The sequence below is a fragment of the Macaca thibetana genome, chromosome 1 (assembly GCF_024542745.1).
Source record: "Macaca thibetana thibetana isolate TM-01 chromosome 1, ASM2454274v1, whole genome shotgun sequence".
NCBI lineage: Eukaryota > Metazoa > Chordata > Mammalia > Primates > Cercopithecidae > Macaca > Macaca thibetana.
Window position 1 is genome coordinate 74,882,431 of NC_065578.1, and position 13,586 is coordinate 74,896,016.

General features: G+C 37.1%; 1 protein-coding gene and 1 long non-coding RNA gene across 2 annotated transcripts in view; both read right to left on the bottom strand.

The window, feature by feature from the left end:
• The window catches only part of SLC44A5 (solute carrier family 44 member 5), a 531,948-nt gene that overhangs the window by 405,870 nt on the left and 112,492 nt on the right, over window positions 1–13,586 (bottom strand). The gene's annotated exons all lie outside the window — the stretch shown is intronic.
• Window positions 772–11,784, bottom strand: LOC126963210 (uncharacterized). The gene is made up of 2 exons (XR_007728980.1): window positions 7,765–11,784; window positions 772–6,718 (listed from the first exon to the last, which is right to left on the bottom strand). It is a non-coding gene; the product is annotated as an uncharacterized LOC126963210 (long non-coding RNA).

A 13,586-nucleotide genomic window follows, 5' to 3' on the forward strand; every position in this document is an offset into this window, starting at 1 on the left:
TAGGTTTGTTACATAGGTATATACGTGCCATGGTGGTTTACTGAACCCATCAACCCATCATCTACATTAGGTATTTATCATAATCCTATCCCTCCCCTATCTTCCCACCCACAGACAGGCCACGGTGTGTGATGTTCCCCTCCCCATGTCCATGTGTTCCTATTGTTCAACTCCCACTTATGACTGAGAATATGCGGTGTTGGGTTTCTGTTCCTGTGTTAGTTTGATGGTTTCAAACTGATGGTTTCCAGCTTAATCCATGTCCCTCCAAAGGACATGAACTCACCCTTTTTTATGGCTGCACAGTATTCCATGGTGTATATGTGCCGCATTTTCTTTATCCAATCTATCACTGTTCGGCCTTTGGGTTGGTTCCAAGTTTTTGCTCTAGTGAACAGTGCTGCAATAAACATACATGTGCATGTATTTATAGTAGAATGATTTATAATCCTTTGGGTATATACCCAGTAATGGGATTGCTGGGTCAAATTGGTATTTCTGATTCTAGATCCTTGAGGAATTGTCACACTGTCTTCCACAATGGTTAAACTAATTTACACTCCCACCAATAGTATAAAAGCATTCCTCTTTCTCCACATCCTCTCCAGCATCTGTTGTTTCCTTTTTAATGATCGCCATTCTAACTGGTGTGAGATGGTATCTAGTTGTGGTTTTGATTTGCATTTCTCTAATGACCAGTAATGATGAGCATTTTTCATATGTTTGTTGGCCATACAAATGTCTTCTTTTGAGAGGTGTCTGTTCATATCCTTTGTCCACTTTTTGATGCGGTTGTTTGTTTTATTCTTGTAAATTTGTTTAAATTCTTTGTAGATTCTGGATATTACCCCTTTGTCAGACGTGTAAATTGCAAAAATTTTCTCCCATTCTGTTGGTTGCCTTTTCACTCTGATGATAGTTTCTTTTGCCGTGCAGAAGCTCTTTAGTTTAATTAGATCCCATTTGTCAATTTTGGCTTTTGTTGCCATTGCTTTTGGTGTTTTAGTCATGAAGTTTTTGCCCATGCCAATGTCCTGAATGGTATTGCCTAGGTTTTCTTCTAGGGTTTTTATCGTTTTAGGTCTGACATTTAAGTCTTTAATTCATCTTGAGTTGATTTTTGTATAAGGTGTAAGGAAGGGGTCCAGTTTCAGTTTTCTGTATATGGTTAGAATTTCTGGCTATTCTTGAAGCCATCAATGAGAGTGATCGCAGTAAATGAAATAATTTCTATGTCACATGTGGTTCTTCTGGGCACAGAGATACACATTTTTCCTGATAGTGATGACAAGATTGTGATAATGAAGATGATGACAAGGACGAAATTGGCCTCACCTCTATTTCCCTTAAAGGATAGTTCTGAATGAACCCTTTTGAAAAATAGACACATAACTGAAATGGTAACATTAGTTACATGTGGTATAATCATTATTCTTAGATTTTTCTAGCCGTGTCAAGACTACACATAAAGTAAGAAATAGAATAGGGAAAGGAATACATGTTCCTACGTGGAAGTATTAAGTAAGCTCAACAGGAAAAATGAACTTATACAAATTTTACTAAAGACTAAAATGAAAATATAATTCATAGTACATAAAGAATGAATGCTATGAAAGTATGTTAGTGCAACTGCAGTGAAAAGGTTGAAAAATATGACCCATAGAAGAGTATTTTTGGCTGAAACATTTTACATCGAATACCTGTGCATAAATTAACAACTGTAGTTTAGAGAAAAATAAAAAGAAACAACAAATGTCCCACTGATTTTAATAATGTTATAACATCAAAGGATGTCAAATGATCCAAACTTGCTCCACTGTTGAAAAACCACATTGTATTTTAAATTTTTACACAAAAAAAAATCTTAATATTCACCTCAGCTGAGGTTTTTAGGGACGCTACAATTCTGTGACTACAAAGGTTAAAATAGAAATAACAGTTGAAAGAGAATGAGATCAGCCAGCTAGTCCATTTAAAAAAAAAAAAAAAAATTGTGGCACTTGCAGACTCAATCAACATGTGAAGAGGGGGAGAAATTGAGGCTGGCTTCCTACCCCATGCCACACACCACTATATACACATGAGACTTAAATAACACTTCTTCCCTCTCTTGTGACTGACACAGATACTCACTATAATAAAATTTCACTTGAATTAAACAGAAGGTCTTAGGGTGAGCCCCTGTATAATTTTTAATCTCTTTACTCCATTCTGATTATCACACTGATGATCCTTAACTCAGAAAACATGCAATTTCATTTATGTATGTTTGAACTGGGCAGAAAGACACGAAATTCAGAAACATCATTGAAGGGCTTAAATGCAAATTCTGGGTTTCTTAGATAAAACCTTCACAAAGAGAGTCCTCCTCACTCCACCCCAACACTTTACTGCTTTCAAAGTACCCACAACACTACTATTACTACTAGAAATTGAAAATACTGTGCTGAGTCTGTGCAGAGGAAAATTTTATTTAATTTTGCCAAGTTCAATTTACCAACTGTCATCCAACCTCTAGAACTGCATCCCTCTAGAGGGAGTTAATTAATAGGGCACTTTTTTGTACTCACAATGAAGTGTCTGCTGATTGCAATTCAACTCTACAGAACCTCCCCCACACCAAAAAAAAAAAAAAAAAAAAAAAAAAAAAAAGCCTTTAGGGTGACCAAGAAGTCTTAAAGCTAGTTATCTAATCATATAACCCAGAAATTTCACTGAGAGAAATGGCACAGACCTGACTTGAGTGAGGCAGAGTATGAATGGAAGGACACTGTCAGACATTACATAGAGATAGCTGTGTATACTACACCGTTAAACTCTCAAGTTTTCCTGAAAAGTACATAAACAATGAGAATTGTTTTTTTTAATACTCCAGTTGGCCTGCTCAAGGACAGAATTTTCTATCTTACTCCTGCCAGCTTCCAATTAATCAATTTACCTCCAAAGTGTTCTCAAGTTGTCCCATTATAATTTGTTTGTAACATTGGTCCTTGGTTCAGTTTACCAACTCACTCCCTCATATATAAGTGAACCATTTGCATAAAAAATGAATGGCATACCAATTAACTAAATGCTTCTGAGACATTTTTGACAACGAACCAAACTGTATTTTTCCTTGTCTTCTCTTTTCTATTTCTCTTTATTCACTAACTATCCTACATTCATTCAACAAATATGCATTGAGTAGAACTATATGCCAGTCGTTCTTCTAAGTGGTTGGTTATATAATGGAGAAATAAAACAGCATAGTTCATACATTCATAGTATTTTACAGTTTTACAAGGGAGATAGAAATAACCAAACAAATAATTACAAATTGTTACAAGTTCTATGAGAAGAAAAACAAAAAACATAGTGGTATAGGAGGGGGCAACATATATAGCATAATTTAGACAGAGAATGTCAAGGAAGATTCCTCTAAGAATGTGATGTTTAAAAAGAGAAATGAATGACAGAAATGAGCAAGGCAAAAAGCAGGGAAAAGACTGCTCCAGGGAGGGAAAACAGCATGCTGAAAGGCCCAGGTAGGAAATTCAAGATCAGAGCAGTAGTTTCTAAATTCCAAACTGACCAAGCAGCCCACCAATTTTTTAAAAAATTTCTCGCACTTCTTCAACTACATGTATTTGGTTACTTTTATATTGTGTATACTATTGTACTAATATATCATATGTATTATAAAATATACACAAAAATTTGAAAGTCTCGAAGGATACGGTTTTTAAAAAATGGACCATCTTGGACACTTCCAACTTCAGAACTTCCCGAATGAGAAGAACTGAAGGACCAATGTGGCTGAATCTTAGGACATGATAATGTTAAGCAGAGAAATGATATGATATAATTTACATTTAAAAGTACCAGCCTAGTTCTTGTATAGGTAATTGGAATAAGCCTTATAAACTAATGATATAGTTATAGAATTGGTTGAGAGTTAAATTTGCACACCACACCTCAGTTGTGCTCTGGAGCCCCTCATTGAGTTGGGGACTGATACTGAAACTTTCCATTTAAAAGTAATTCAAGAACCTACAAGCAATGTATTCTATAGCCATGAACACAGATGATACCCACATCTTGCTTTCTAAATACCATTATTCACTAAAAGAAAGAGGGATCCTTAGAAAAATGACTCTAGGTCTGCAGCAGGGAAAGTACCAGGTAAACCTGGAACATATTGATGTGTCAGAAAACACAAAAGAGCTCAGACTAATTAGATCATGTTAAAAGGACAAAGGAGCCAGCTTGAAGTGGTTATCCACTGATCAAACATATGAAGAGCTGAGCCCCAAAAAGATTAACTATGATAATGTATTATAATACATTGAATAAAATAAAATGAGCCAATGGTGATAATCAAAAGAGAAAATATTAACTAACTATTAACTATTTTTAGAAGAATATGAGCTAATAAATGTAGAAGAAATGATAGAATTACAAAGTCATCATTTTGCAATGCCTGATGTAATAATTATGAAATCAGTGGATGCCAAAATCATTGGATAAGAGGTTGTTGAGAACATGATATGCATATGGTCTCAAAATATTACCTCATATGTTAGTCACTAATTTTTCTTCAGAGTGCTAAGGCTTTATTACAAATGGAGTTTATGCTAGAGCTCTGGGCCCTTCTCCAATCTTTCTTCTGTACCCTCTTCTCTCCCAAAGGTATCTCTCTAAGGGAGGTCAGTAGGCCATTAGAGAAGAGGAAATCTGGAGAACAAAAAGGAGCACTGCTTTTGCCAAAGTCCTCTGAAACCACCACTGAGTCCTTCTAGATCCAGTTGAGAATCTGGACCTCGAAAATGAGAGCTAAACCTCTTCCACTAGAAGAGGATGATCACTGATGCTATGGATCCTCTGAGACTTAGCAATATCTTCTCTCTGAACTTCAATTTTGAGTTGCCCACTCACAGCCATCACTATGATGTCCCTTTGAACAAGACTTCTACTGAAACCAGCTCTGCTGTGACTTACGGCAAGTATATGAATGCTTATTTCTAAATTACCCTTTATATTTCCTCAGTGTCACTAAGGAACCCTAGATCTCTTCCATAACATGCACCAGTCACTGTTTGGCCACCATTTTTATTCTACTGTGGTCACCTCACGTTGACACAGGGCTTCTCTTAGAGACTTCTAACCTCTCAGCTACTGATGTTCCAAAGTTCCCCCAAAAACTATGAACCCACTGAGTTGCACTGTGAGTAAAGGGCACTGCATCATCTCTCACTTACTTGTCTCCCACACACACCCCTTAACTCCTCCCCTAGCACTTTCTACTTTTCATACGGTGGGACTTCCCTTGTATCATCTCCTCCATGCCTTCAACATTATGGCTTGTTGTAATATTCTATTTCCAAAGAGCTAAATTTTCCTTTTGATTTATAAAGGGCTACTTTTGGAACTTAAAAACCAGAAACTTTTTCCCCCTTTCAAAAGTCCTGGATTTCATGAAAATTGTCTCACAAAGTGCTCAAGAAAATTGGCCGTGAGATTCAAAACTAAAGAAAGATCCCTTTTCTCTACGTGGATTATGCCTTTCCAGAAGTAACGAATGCCTTTCCAGAAGTAACGAATGCCACTAATTCAAGGCATAATTAGCCACAGGGCAAAGGGTTTATTAGGAATTAAATATTCATTGGTTTCACAGGCCAGAAATACTATCTTAATTAGGGTTACCAAAGCATAGTGAATCAGAAAATCTGAATTCTGGTTGCAACTTGTCAAATGATACACTTTATGACTTTTGACAACTTGCATTGTCAAATGATACACTTTATGACTTTTGACAACTTGCATAATAAAAAATAATAGTATCAGCAATTTTTGAGCCCCTATTTGGGCCAGTGAAGCTGGACTATGAGTGATGCTGGGTATCTTATTTATTTATTTTCTGGTACTCCTGTCTATTTATTTCTGGTACTCTAGTCCCCCAGTTACTATCCTAAATCTTCACCATTCCCCTCTAGTTTCTGACTCCAACCTTCCGATGTGAGAAAACATAAGCTTCTGTAGTTTAAATTGCTGTGTTTACTGATATTTGTAGTCACTTTCCTAACTGGTGCACCACGTAGTTCTGGGTGCAGTTTGTAGATATGGTGGCAAGAAGTTAAGAAAGTTTCTGTGGGCTTCCAGTTTCTCTTTGAAGTAGGGCATATAGTTATCTGCTGAGTTTGAGGAAGTAAGTTGTGGGGAAGAACATCTAAGAAAACTAGAAATTATTTTAGATGCCTACTGTGGAGAACAGGGGAAAGGAATAACTAAGAAAACATTGAAAGGATCCTAGTCATTGTTAGGGTCAAGATGCTGTTAAAGGCAATGGATTTATTTAGAGTAGAATCAAACCTGAAATCATTTTATTTTGGTCCATCAATGTAAAGGACAAGAGAAGGTCAGTGATCAGATTCATCTAGATGTGTGTTTTGTAACAAGGATTTGAGAGGAGAATGAGGCACAGAGTTTAAGAGATAGACAAGAAACAAGAAGTAGTGTGTTATGGAATCCAGCCAGAATTAGCAAGGATGTGAGGAAGGGAGGAGGCTGACCATCTCTCTCTCCTGCTAATGTACCTGCAATGGGGTTCCATTGCTCATAGAAAAACAGTTCAAATAATTAAGATGCCTACACAGGAATGATCTGACCCATGACTCTTTCTAGGCTCCTCTTGTGTTGCTCTTCCCATTGTTCTCCATACTCAAGCCGTGCACACAGGGGGCTGCAAGAAAGTAAGCCAAATATATAGTTTTTTATGAATTCTATTTGCTTTCTTTTCCATGTACATCCCCTCAGCCTACCTTTTCTAGCCAAATCTTTTTTGCTTCCCTGGGCTTATTTTCCATTAGCCTGGTCCCTTCTCTCTAACTAGCAACACCACTTTTAATTTTAATTATTTCAAGTTCTTCTCCTTGAAACTTAATTGATCTCCCTGACTCCATTCTTTCACCTCTCTAATCCATCTTCACATTGATGCCTTGGTTATCTTCATATTACTCTGAGCAAAGCATATTATGCTTCTGTTCTCAAAGCTTTTGTAGTACAGCATGAGCTTCCTATGTCATGTAAAGTTCTCTACCACCTGGCACCAGTTCACCTTCCCAGTCTCCTCTCTTCCACTCTCTGCCCTCAACATTCTATGTTCTAGGCACACTGGATTCTTTATAATTCCTTGAATTATAATTCCTTGAACATATGCCACATATGTTCATATGGGTTTGCTTTCATTCACATTGTTTTTTCACTTCCCATCTCCATCTTTTAAAGTCCTAGTCATCCCTTGAGTCATAAATGGTACTCATTTTCTGCTGAGAAGTATTGGCTCCTTTTGTGTATTACCATAACATGTTGGTTGTACCTTTATCATTAAGATTTATTTCATTTACATTATATCTTGATTATCTGTGTGGATGTCTGTCTCTGTATCAAACTGGAAGGTCCATTTGGGTTGAGATTTTGTCTTAGTCATTATAATAGGAACTTAGTTCCTAGTTCGATGGTAAGTAATCCTTGACAAGAGCAGCAGGGGGATAGGGTTGCAATAGTATTTTGGGATCAGATTAGGGAGCCTGTGAATGTCAAGTTATAATGAAGAAAGGGACTAGGAGTGGTTGCTCACACCTGTAATTCCAGAACTTTAGCAGGCCAACGTGGGAGGATCACTTGAGGGCAGGAGTTCAAGACCCAGTCTAGGCAACATAGCAAGACCTCGTCTGTCCAAAAAAAAAAAAAAAAAAAAAAAAAGATTCCAGGCATGGTGGCACACACCTGTAGTCCCAGCTACTTAGAAGGCTGATGCAGGAGAATTGCTTGAAACCAGGAGTATGAGGCTATAGTGAGTTATGATGACGCCACCCACTTCAGCCTGGCCAACAGAGCAAGACCACATCTCTATTAAAAAAATTAAAGAAGAAAGGAAATTCATATATAATAGACATTTAATACATACGTTTTAATTGAAGAGCTGTTAATAACCAAAAACTCTTTTTTTCTTCATTTGACAGATTCTAAGTTCCCATTTGCACAGGAAAGGAAACTCTTCCTTTATTCTTTGGAATGTTATTCATTGGTTGATTCATTCAACTTTTCTTGAGCATCTACTATGAGTTGAAAGAGCATTTATAGTCCATCTAATTCAGTTTTCTCAGTTTAAACATAAGGAAGTTGAGGCCCAGCAAGTTGAAATGATTTAACATAGGTCTTACAGCTAGTACGTGGTGAAAACAAAAGACTAGAAACTAGTCCGTGCCTTGCTTTCTAATCCATAGCTTCCTAATTTTACAAAATTCTTACAAATTTGAGTAGGTAATAGGCAGATTGATGGCACCCTAGAAACCTATGCAGAAAAAGATTCTAATTACCAAAGTCAAAACTTTAGGATATGAAAGAAGTTTCCCTCTACCTCAGGCTCTCATTACTTTATATCTGATTTTATAAAACCTTCCAAATTTGTTTCACTGCTTTCATAGTTCCCTCTCTGCAAATTCATTTCACATATCTGTTTCAAACCACATGCTAGTTCCCTAACCTAAAAAGAATGTTTCATTTCATCAGTCACCTATTTAAAAATCCTGTCTGCTCTCCATTGATTACAGAATAGAATATTGATTACAGGATAAAAGACAGGTCTAGATTCAAATCATGCCTCCACCTTGCCTATTTCTTCCATAAGCTATGTTTCAGGCAAATCACTTACACATTATGACCTTTAATTTCTACAACTGACAAATGGGAATAAAAGAGTTTAAGGTTTCTATATTGGATTTCAGCCAAATATTTAAAAATATCCTTCCCATATAACTTAATTATATGAATAGCAAATGGGAAAAAGCAGCAAAAAAAAAAAAAAGTCAATAGCATTCAAACAAGCGAAAGGGTCATGTCATAACATTCAAAAAATTGTAGTCATCAAAGAGATACGAAGAAGTTTTCAAGAATTTACAGAACAAAGCTATGGCAAACCTCTTAATGTCATCCTCCAAACAAGCATTTTGTAGGGAAGGTGAGCAAACAAAATTCTGAAAAGTTTAACCAACCACTCCTACACTATAACATGGGAAAAGTAGCTTTAGATGAAAGATGAGTAACCCTTAGAGGAGACAAAGAATTTTGCAAGGGAGGAAAAGTCCCAACTCAACTAGTTGCATGTTCTACCAGAAAAGGGAACTATTGGAAATCTCCCTTTTGGCATCTTCCAGCTGGGTAAAAATGGAGAGGATGGCAGAACAATCATAAACACCTATAGTTAATTATCTCCAACAATAAATAGTGATATAGCAGAAAGGAAGAAAAAAATAGAAAATAATTAGGACAAGAGTCTCTGAGGGAGAGAAAGTAGAGAAGAAGCATGTGTAGTGCCTGAAGGGAAGTAACCTACATGCACTCCTTATGTTGTTTATTTTTTTCCCAGAGGATGAGAGAGAGGAGCTTGGGAGGAAGAGAAATTGCAACTGGGGAGAAATGGGCAAATATGGAGAGGGAAACTTTTAAAAAGCTAATGACATTGAAGTAGAGAACTCAACAAACACAATCAAATTCCAGATTACTTTCTTTAAAGCAAACAAAGAATCTGGGCTCCATGATGATTAGAAGAAATAATTCAAAGCCCAAGAATACTTCTCAGTGTAATGAATATAAACTGCAATAAATTAAGATTTTAGCACAGAAAACATTTACTAAAATTCCAGAAGAGAGTAGAGTGTGGATCCTCCTGTGCACAGCCACAGTTGAGCTCCTTGAATCTCAGGTAATAAAAAAGCAAGTGGAATTCACTCACATTATAGCACAGCAAAGAGAAGGCCTAAACAAAACTGCTGTATTTTAAAAGATAAAAAGAAGGGACATAATAACTTTGCAAACACATTATCAGCAAAAATAAAAACATGTGAGAAAGAAGAATACAGATGAAAAACCATGCTGGAAGTAAGCAGAACTTCACAAAGAAATAATTTCCAGCAAGTGCTTCATGATATAAAAGTTAACGAGAACCTAACATCAATTTTTAAAGAAATAAGGTGTAAAGCAGTATTGATGATGAAAGGGAAGAATGCAAAGCTGAGAAAACAAACTGAGAACCACACAACACCATTAAAAGCAAGTTAGAAAGCACAAGATACATCTCTATTGAATATAATTTCAAACTCCAAACTCAAATTTAAATTTCTTCTATCCCCAGCCTATGTAAGTAGGAGGTAAAATTAGCTTTTCTCTTTCTAGCTCCATCCCCCCAATTTGCTAGTCATTGTTTCTGATATCTGTGGGTAGGAAGGTAAGTGTTGAGAAAATGCAGCACAGCTTTTGTGACAGCTACAGTTTGCAATCTACCTGCAAGGCCCTCTGGGTGGCAGAAATACAATTGCTGACTCTGTGGGGTGCCTTTGTGGGTTCCTCATCAATCCTAGGCAATTGGCTTGTCTGCCTCTTTTCTGTCTGCCTCCTGGATTTCTGGGGTCCACCCCTATGTTCCTGTCCTTCAGGCAAGTACTCTTGGTTAGAATCATTTCCATAGAGTCCTTATCAAGTCTCAGAAACATTCACTATTAGCCTGCCATATGAGGAAGTACAGCTTAGTCACAAAGCAGCCACCTGTGTGTTCAGCCACCAGACTGGGCAGTTCCAGCGACAGCATCTCAGCTTTAGAATATACACTGGTAAGATGCTCAAGTTTCTGGAGACATGCAAAAGCTCTCCAAGTGGTCCTCTAGAAAAGCCTCTCCTTAACTTGAGGAGAGAGGATTGTGCATCTACCATATTCTGCCTTTTTTCACTATTATTATTATTACTATTACCGTTACTATTACTATTACAATTACAATTACCATTACTATTACTATTACTAGGCTATCTGAGTGGTCTAAATTCAATGACAGGTAAAAAGACAACTTGGCTTCTACAGAAGGTTGCTTTTACCTGTTTACTCCCAAAGAGTAAATGAACTGTCATTGATAAAAATAAAATCAGAAGAGATCAGTGGATGCAACTCCCCATGCTTTAAGTGTATTTCACAGAAGCTCACCTGAAGTTCAGAGGAATTGGCAATCTCCCAATTTTCCAGGTCAGAGAAAGACATGGACTCACTGTCTTTCAGGTCCCCAGAAACAACTTAGAACACCAAGAGAAGGCATTAAGTTGGCTATGCAGGGAGCCACATTCTTCAGGGTCTGAAATTCTTGCTGTGCCAGCACCGAGGCAATTTCCACTTCTCCGAGCATGCTGTGAAGTTTCTATTTAGGAGGTTTGTACCATCAAAAAATACATCCTCTTCTCCGTCAGAGGCTGGTACTTAAGGTGGGTGAAATGTAAAACACTGTCAATTTCTCACCAAATAAATCTCTTTCTCTTCAACCTCAACTTCTTATGTAGACTAGAGAGGAGTGAATCACTGCAGCTGGCAGAACTAGTTTAGAAACCTTGACCTTTGAAAGTTCAACATGAATGGTCTGGTTCCTGTCTTTAGAATGGGAAACATATTGTTTTGTTGTTAATTTTTCCAACAGTGCATCTTTTTATTTGTCTACCACATCCTTTATTGTATTATTACTGCTAGAGTATCTGTGACTTCTTTAAGACAGAGACACTATCACTCTTTTTGTTTGTTTGTTTGTTTTTTTTTTTGGTTTGTTTCATTTTGAGATAGGGTCTGGCTCTGTTACTTAGGACTGCAGCAGCCTAATCTCATCTCACTGCAACCTCCACCTCCTGGGCTCAAGCCATCCTCCCACTTCTGTCTCCCAAGTAGCTGGGACTATAGGCATGCACCACCACACCTGGCTAATTTTTTTTTTTTTTTTTTTTGAGATGGAGTTTTGCTCTGTCACCCAGGCTGGAGTGCAATGGTGCAATCTCAGCTCACTGCAACCTCCGCTTCCCGATTCTCCTGCCTCAACCTCCCGAGTAGCTGGGATTACAGGCACATTCCACCGCACCCAGCTAATTTTTGTATTTTTAGTAGAGATGGGGTTTCACCATGTTCGCCAGGCTGGTCTTGAACTCCTGACCTCAGATGATCCACCCGCCTCAGCCTCCCAAAGCTCTGGGATTATAGGCGTGAGCCACTGCGCCCAGCCAATGTTTGTATTTTTTTGTAGAGATAAGTTTTTGCCATGTTGCCCAGGCCGGTCTCGAGCTCCTGAGCTCAAACAATCTGCCCGTCTCGGCCTCCCAAGTATGAACCACCACAGTATCACTCATCCTCATTTTCTCTGCAGTTCCTGGACTCACTGACGACAAATCGTAAGCACTCGGGAAATTTAATTTTAAGGAAAAGCCAACTTTTCCCTTCCTATGCACATATTACCCACCCTTCAGTCCTAGATAAGGCTACCTTTTCCATAAATAATTCCCTTCCATTTCAGTTCCATTATTTTCTCCGTGTCTCTGAACTCTGAAACTTTGTCCATATGATGTTTATATCATCATGTAAATTTTTCTTTACCTTGCCTCTTCAGTAGAGACTTGAGCTCTTTATGGATCATCTTATAATTACTTCTTTAGAGGTATTCTTACAAAATATTCAATAAATACTGAAATAAACACTGTGCTAAGTCAGATAAAAAAATCATCTCAGCTATATGCATTTCAGAAGGAGCTACTTCTTTTTTTTTTTTTTTTTTTTTTTGCTTGTGTTTTATATAACATTGAACTAAAAATAATTCAAACAAGGAGCATCCTGAAATGTTAGACCAAGAGAGGTCTTTAGAGATGATCAGTTTCACGCAGTTTACTCCATTGTAATGAAGTGGCACCTTACAAATGCTGCCTCCCTTCACCCTCTGCTGACCATTCTAGAAACTGCGCCTTTTAAAATCTCATTGCAGAATGACCATCATTCCTGTTTTCTCCATGCTCCTGAAATTGTTTTTTAAGAGTCAGTTTTAAATGTGTTCTATATAATGGCACTTGTTCAGACTCCAGAAAAACTAAGACTCTATTACTCATAGGGAATATCTGAGCACTTGAGTTCTACAGCCAAATTGTTTATGTTCATAAGTTAGTTCTTCCACTTCTGGCTCAGACAAGTTACCTAACATCTCTGCTGATCAGTTTCTGATCTAAAAAATAAAAACAACAATAATAATGATGATCTTTAAAAGTTGCTGTGAGGTTAAATGAATTAGTGTCTGTAAAACACTTAAAACAGTTTCTGAAAACGGCAAGCCTTCATTATTCTTATCTGGTGGTGGTGGTAGTAGTTGTGATTAATAACTTTCATATCAATGACAAATATTTCTTTTTTGCTCATTTTAGTAGGCTAAACTCCTAGAAAAGCTATACACACACTCTGGTCTATTCATCTTTAAATCCCTAGTATTGGGCATAGTAATTACTCAACAAATGTTTGTTGAATAAAGTTTATAAATAATATGATTATTTAAAATGCAGGCTCTGATTTACACTCAATCCAAATCTTGACTCTGCCATTTAGTAGGTATGAAACTTAACTTTGAGGGGCATAACTTATGTATTTATCTTTAACTTGTAGAAATGTATGGGGTACAAGTGCAAATTTGTTACATTCATAGATTGTGTAATTCTAAAGTCAAGGCTTTAGGGTATCCATCACCAGAATAACATATGTTTTACCTATTAAG